The following is a 6,000-nucleotide window of genomic DNA, read 5'->3' on the forward strand; positions in this document are numbered from 1 at the left end:
CCCCCTCCCCATGATAGGCCCCGGTGTGTGATGTTCCCCTTCCTGAGTCCAAGTGATCTCATTGTTCAGTTCCCACCTATGAGTGAGAACATGCGGTGTTTGGTTTTCTGTTCTTGTGATAGTTTGCTAAGAATGATGGATTCCAGCTGCATCCATGTCCCTACAAAGGACACAAACTCATCCTTTTTTATGGCTGCATAGTATTCCATGGTGTATATATGCCACATTTTCTTAATCCAATCTGTCACTGATGGACATTTGGGTTGATTCCAAGTCTTTGCTATTGTGAATAGTGCTGCAATAAACATACGTGTGCATGTGTCTTTATAGCAGCATAATTTATAATCCTTTGGGTATATCCCCAGTAATGGGATGGCTGGGTCATATGGTACTTCTAGTTCTAGATCCTTGAGGAATCGCCATACTGTTTTCCATAATGGTTGAACTAGTTTACAATCCCACCAAGAGTGTAAAAGTGTTCCTGTTTCTCCACATCCTCTCCAGCACCTGTTGTTTCCTGACTTTTTAATGATCGCCATTCTAACTGGTGTGAGGTGGTATCTCATTGTGGTTTTGATTTGCATTTCTCTGATGGCCAGTGATGACGAGCATTTTTTCATGTGTCTGTTGGCTATATGCATGTCTTCTTTTGAGAAATGTCTGTTTATATCCTTTGCCCACTTTTTGATGGGGTTGTTTTTTTCTTGTAAATTTGTTTGAGTTCTTTGTAGGTTCTGGATATTAGCCCTTTGTCAGATGAGTAGATTGCAAAAATTTTCTCCCATTCTGTAGGTTGCCTGTTCACTCTGATGGTAGTTTCTTTTGCTGTGCAGAAGCTCTTTAGTTTAATGAGATCCCATTTGTCAATTTTGGCTTTTGCTGCCGTTGCTTTTGGTGTTTTAGACATGAAGTCTTTGCCCATGCCTATGTCCTGAATGGTACTACCTAGGTTTTCCTCTAGGATTTTTATGGTATTAGGTCTAACATTTAAGTCTCTAATCCATCTTGAATTAATTTTCGTATAAGGAGTAAGGAAAGGATTCCCTATTTAATAAATGGTGCTGGGAAAATTGGCTAGCCATAAGTAGAAAGCTGAAACTGGATCCTTTCCCCATTTCTTGTTTCTCTCAGGTTTGTCAAAGATCAGATGGCTGTAGATGTGTGGTATTATTTCTGAGGACTCTGTTCTGTTCCATTGGTCTATATCTCTGTTTTGGTACCAGTACCATGCTGTTTTGGTTACTGTAGCCTTGTAGTATAGTTTGAAGTCAGGTAGCGTGATGCCTCCAGCTTTGTTCTTTTGACTTAGGATTGTCTTGGAGATGTGGGCTCTTTTTTGGTTCCATATGAACTTTAAAAATATGGAACGCTTCACGAATTTGCGTGTCATCCTTGCGCAGGGGCCATGCTAATCTTCTCTGTATCGTTCCAATTTTAGTATATGTGCTGCCGAAGCGAGCACGGTTCAAGCAATTCTTATGCCTCAGCCTCCCAAACAACTTGGTTGCAGGTGTGCGCCACCATGCTCAGCTAAGTTTTTGTATTTTTAGTAGTGATGGGGTTTCACTATGTTGGCCAGGCTGGTCTCGAACTCCTGGCCTCAAGTGATCCCCCCGCAATGGCCTCCCAAAGTGCTGGCATTACAAGCATGAGCCACCATGCTTGGCTGATTCAACAGACTTTAAAGGCTAATAAATAAATATTATGACCAACCTTATGTTAATAAATTTGACAGATGAAATGGACAAATTTCTGATAAACACAAGTTACCAAAACTGACACGTAAGTTGAAAATGTGAACAACTCTAGCTCTATTGAAAAAACTGAATTTATAATTTTAAAACCTTCCCTTAAAGAAAAACACCAAACCAAGATGTCTTCACTGGTGAATTCTATCAGACACTGAATAAAGAAATAATACCAGTCCTGCAAATTTCAGAAAATAGGAGAGGAGGAAACATTCCATAACTCATTTTATGGTGCCAAAATTACCCTGACAGCAAAACCATACAAAGAGATCATAAGAAAATAAACATATAGTTTAATATCCTAATACCATAAAAACCCTAGAAGAAAACCTAGGTAATACCATTCAGGACATAGGCATGGGCAAGGACTTCATGTCCAAAACACCAAAAACAATGGCAGCAAAAGCCAAAATTGACAAATGGGATCTAATTAAACTAAAGAGCTTCTGCACAGCAAAAGAAACTACCATCAGAGTGAACAGGCAACCTACAGAATGGGAGAAAATTTTTGCAATCTACTCATCTGACAAAGGGCTAATATCCAGAACCTACAAAGAACTCAAACAAATTTACAAGAAAAAAACAAACAACCCCATCAAAAAGTGGGCAAAGGATATGAATAGACATTTCTCAAAAGAAGACATTCATACAGCCAACAAACACATGAAAAAATGCTCATCATCACTGGCCATCAGAGAAATGCAAATCAAAACCACAATGAGATACCATCTCACACCAGTTAGAATGGCGATCATTCAAAAGTCAGGAAACAACAGGTGCTGGAGAGGATGTGGAGAAATAGGAACACTTTTACACTGTTGGTGGGATTGTAAACTAGTTCAACCATTATGGAAAACAGTATGGCGATTCCTCAAGGATCTAGAACTAGATGTACCATATGACCCAGCCATCCCATTACTGGGGATATACCCAAAGGATTATAAATTATGCTGCTATAAAGACACATGCACACGTATGTTTATTGCAGCACTATTCACAATAGCAAAGACTTGGAATCAACCCAAATGTCCATCAGTGACAGACTGGATTAAGAAAATGTGGCACATATACACCATGGAATACTATGCAGCCATAAAAAAGGATGAGTTTGTGTCCTTTGTAGGGACATGGATGCAGCTGGAAACTATCATTCTCAGCAAACTATCGCAAGAACAGAAAACCAAACACCGCATGTTCTCACTCATAGGTGGGAACTGAACAATGAGATCACTTGGTCTCGGGAAGAGGAACATCACACACCAGGGCCTATTATGGGGAGGTGGGAGGAGGGAGGGATTGCACTGGGAGTTATACCTGATGTAAATGATGAGTTGATGGGTGCTGATGAGTTGATGGGTGCAGCACACCAACATGGCACAAGTATACATATGTAACAAACCTGCATGTTATGCACATGTACCCTAGAACTTAAAGTATAATAAAAAATAAATAAATAAAATAAATCAGTGAAAGTCATTCCTTGTCTTCTGGAATCTCCCATTCTAGAGTCTAGTTTAGGAAAGTTCTCTCTTTCTCTCTGACACACACACGCACACACTACCACCACCATCACCAACAACAATAAAAGACTTAAGAACACTTAATAATGTGTAAAAAGTGGTAAAGTGGCAAAACGAAACTGTATTTGGAACTGCTGTGGAGTTACAGAGCAGTAGCATTGTCACTGTTGGGTTAAGGGAAGTCGCCCTGCAAAGAGGAAGTTTCACGTGGAGTTTAGACAAACGATAGTTTAAGTCCTTGCTGGGCAATTTATTAGCTATATAATCTTAAGCAAAATGACTGGTCTTTCCAAAAACCAGTTAACTCTGTCATAAAATAGTATCTGCTTCAAAGAGATTTTTTAAGTTAACTGCGATGACACATGCAAAACCCTTAGCACAGCGCACGGCACGTAATAAGTATTCAGGAAATCTCAGCTATTATTATTATTATTATTATTATTATTATTTTTTTTTTTTTTTTGAGACGGAGTCTCGCTCTGTCGCCCAGGCTGGAGTGCAGTGGCGCGATCTCAGCTCACTGCAAGCTCTGCCTCCCGGGTTCACGCCATTCTCCTGCCTCAGCCTCCCGAGTAGCTGGGACTACAGGCGTCCGCCACATCGCCCGGCTAGTTTTTTGTATTTTTTAGTAGAGACGGGGTTTCACCGTGTTAGCCAGGATAGTCTCGATCTCCTGACCTCGTGATCCACCCGTCTCGGCCTCCCAAAGTGCTGGGATTACAGGCTTGAGCCACCGCGCCCGGCCTTATTATTATTTTTATAAGGAGAGAAATCGAGTTACTGCAGAGGAGGTGAACATTTTTGGCATGAAGGCCTGAGGTTTTGCATGAGGATGTCATGTATGAAAGAGAGGAACTAGAGTACTTAAACCAGAGAAGAGATTCCATTTAGAAAGCTGTTAGATGGAGGTGGGGTGGTGGGTGGGAGTGGTGAGGAGGGGGAGCTGTACAAAGGATGAAGTAAGGCCAAGTGGAAGAGCTTTAATTTGATATGATGAACAACAGTAGCTACCACATAACAAGGGGATCCCGTGAAAGCAGCTTTCACGGATTCCCTGGGACTGCATTCCTCAATAAAGTATTATCACATACATTTTTACTTCTGGCTCTAATTTTTAGAGAAACTGGGCCAAGAAAGAAGAATAAACTACAAAATATTATGATGGAGGAATGAGGACTTGGTAATGGTGTAACTGTGTATGGCAAAGATTAGGGGGAAGTTTAAAGATTAGCTCCAAGTTTGTGGGCCTGGGGACCTAGGGATGGATGTGGAGTGAAGGCAATTTTCATAGTGGTGAGGAAAGGGGGAAGTTAAGAATCAGCCCTAGTGCTCCTTATGGTATCAGAGGAACTTGTCTATATCCCAAATACATGGTTTAAAAGTCTCTGGGTCTCCTGGGTCAGAGTCCTCACCCTGTATCCGTTTATTGCTCTTTGATAGGTCAACATTTAATATGAGGTTGGGACAATCTGAGTTTGACCCTTAACTATTTTATGGCATAAGGTTTAATAAAAAGGAATCCAGTTAGGATGACAGACTTATGAAATCATTTTCCCAATCTTTATTTTAATATATAGTTTAACAACAGAAAAACCTAAACGTAGCACTACCATTTTTTTTTTTTAGAGAGAGAGAGAGAGAAAAAAAGAGCATACTGAAGTAGCAAAGTCATTTGTCTAAATTGACTGTAATGAGACCAAAGAGCCCCTCCCTTCTAAAGCAGATACAAAAACAAAAGCAAGGATTGGAGTGTGAAGGAGAAGGTTTCTCTGGGAAAACATTTGACAACCTTTATTTCCAAGCCTACCAATCAATAAATATTATCCCCCATTGTGAATGAACCCCATATGAGGTTCTCTGCAGGTGGATACTAAAGAAACCCTAGGCATCAGACATATTCTTACAGAACATGAAATGTGGTAGGAGGTATAGGTCTCATGAGAATAAACCAAATCAGGTTACTTACACAGATCTATCAAGTCTAGTACAGACTGAAATATGCAGCTGCTCTCTACCCAAAGTAGCTCAAATCTACCATGCTCAGAAGTAGAACCCACCTGCTCTTTCTTTTGTAGTTCCTATTTCAGTTGGAGGCATCCAGTTGCTTGTGCCAGAAACCTGGTTATCATTCCTGACTCCTTCTTCTCCCTTCCCCTCCCTCTCTATCATTATTTAAGTGACCAAATACTATCGGCTTTAACCCAAATGTTTTTCAAATCCGCCTCTAGGAGAGGCAGCCTGGGTAAACAGCGGTGTTGGCCAACCTTATTCCAGCTTAGATATCTATGGGGAGGAATCTTTTAGACTCACATTTCTTTTCTAAGTGAGTGAAATACAATGACTTTCAAACCTAACAAAATCAGGAACTTGTCTGCACCCTTCCATCTATGGGAAATTGACATGGCCTCCTAAAGATTGCTGTGCATGTCAAACCAAATGGAAGATAGAAAAAGTGGTTGATACACTGGGACCTGTTGGGGGGTGGGGACAAGGGGAGGGAGAACATTAGGACAAATACCTAATGCATGTTGGGCTTAAAACCTAGATGATGGGTTGATAGGTGCAGCAAACCACCATGTCACATGTATACCTATGTAACAAGCCTGCATGTTCTGCACATGCATCCCAGAACTTAAAATAAAATAAAATAAAATAAAATAAAATAAAATAAAATAAAATAAAAGGTGGTTGAGTACCCAAAGGACCCTACACAATGTCAACACAAACACATT

The 6,000-nt window shown here is 40.4% G+C and overlaps 1 non-coding gene across 1 annotated transcript; it reads right to left on the reverse strand.

Annotated features, from left to right (window-relative positions):
• Positions 1–1,355: 1,355 nt before the first annotated feature.
• Positions 1,356–1,462, reverse strand: LOC112635756. The gene has a single exon (XR_003122074.1). It is a non-coding gene; the product is annotated as a U6 spliceosomal RNA (small nuclear RNA).
• Positions 1,463–6,000: the final 4,538 nt, after the last annotated feature.

This window comes from Theropithecus gelada, chromosome 11, assembly GCF_003255815.1.
Source record: "Theropithecus gelada isolate Dixy chromosome 11, Tgel_1.0, whole genome shotgun sequence".
NCBI classification, from domain to species: domain Eukaryota; kingdom Metazoa; phylum Chordata; class Mammalia; order Primates; family Cercopithecidae; genus Theropithecus; species Theropithecus gelada.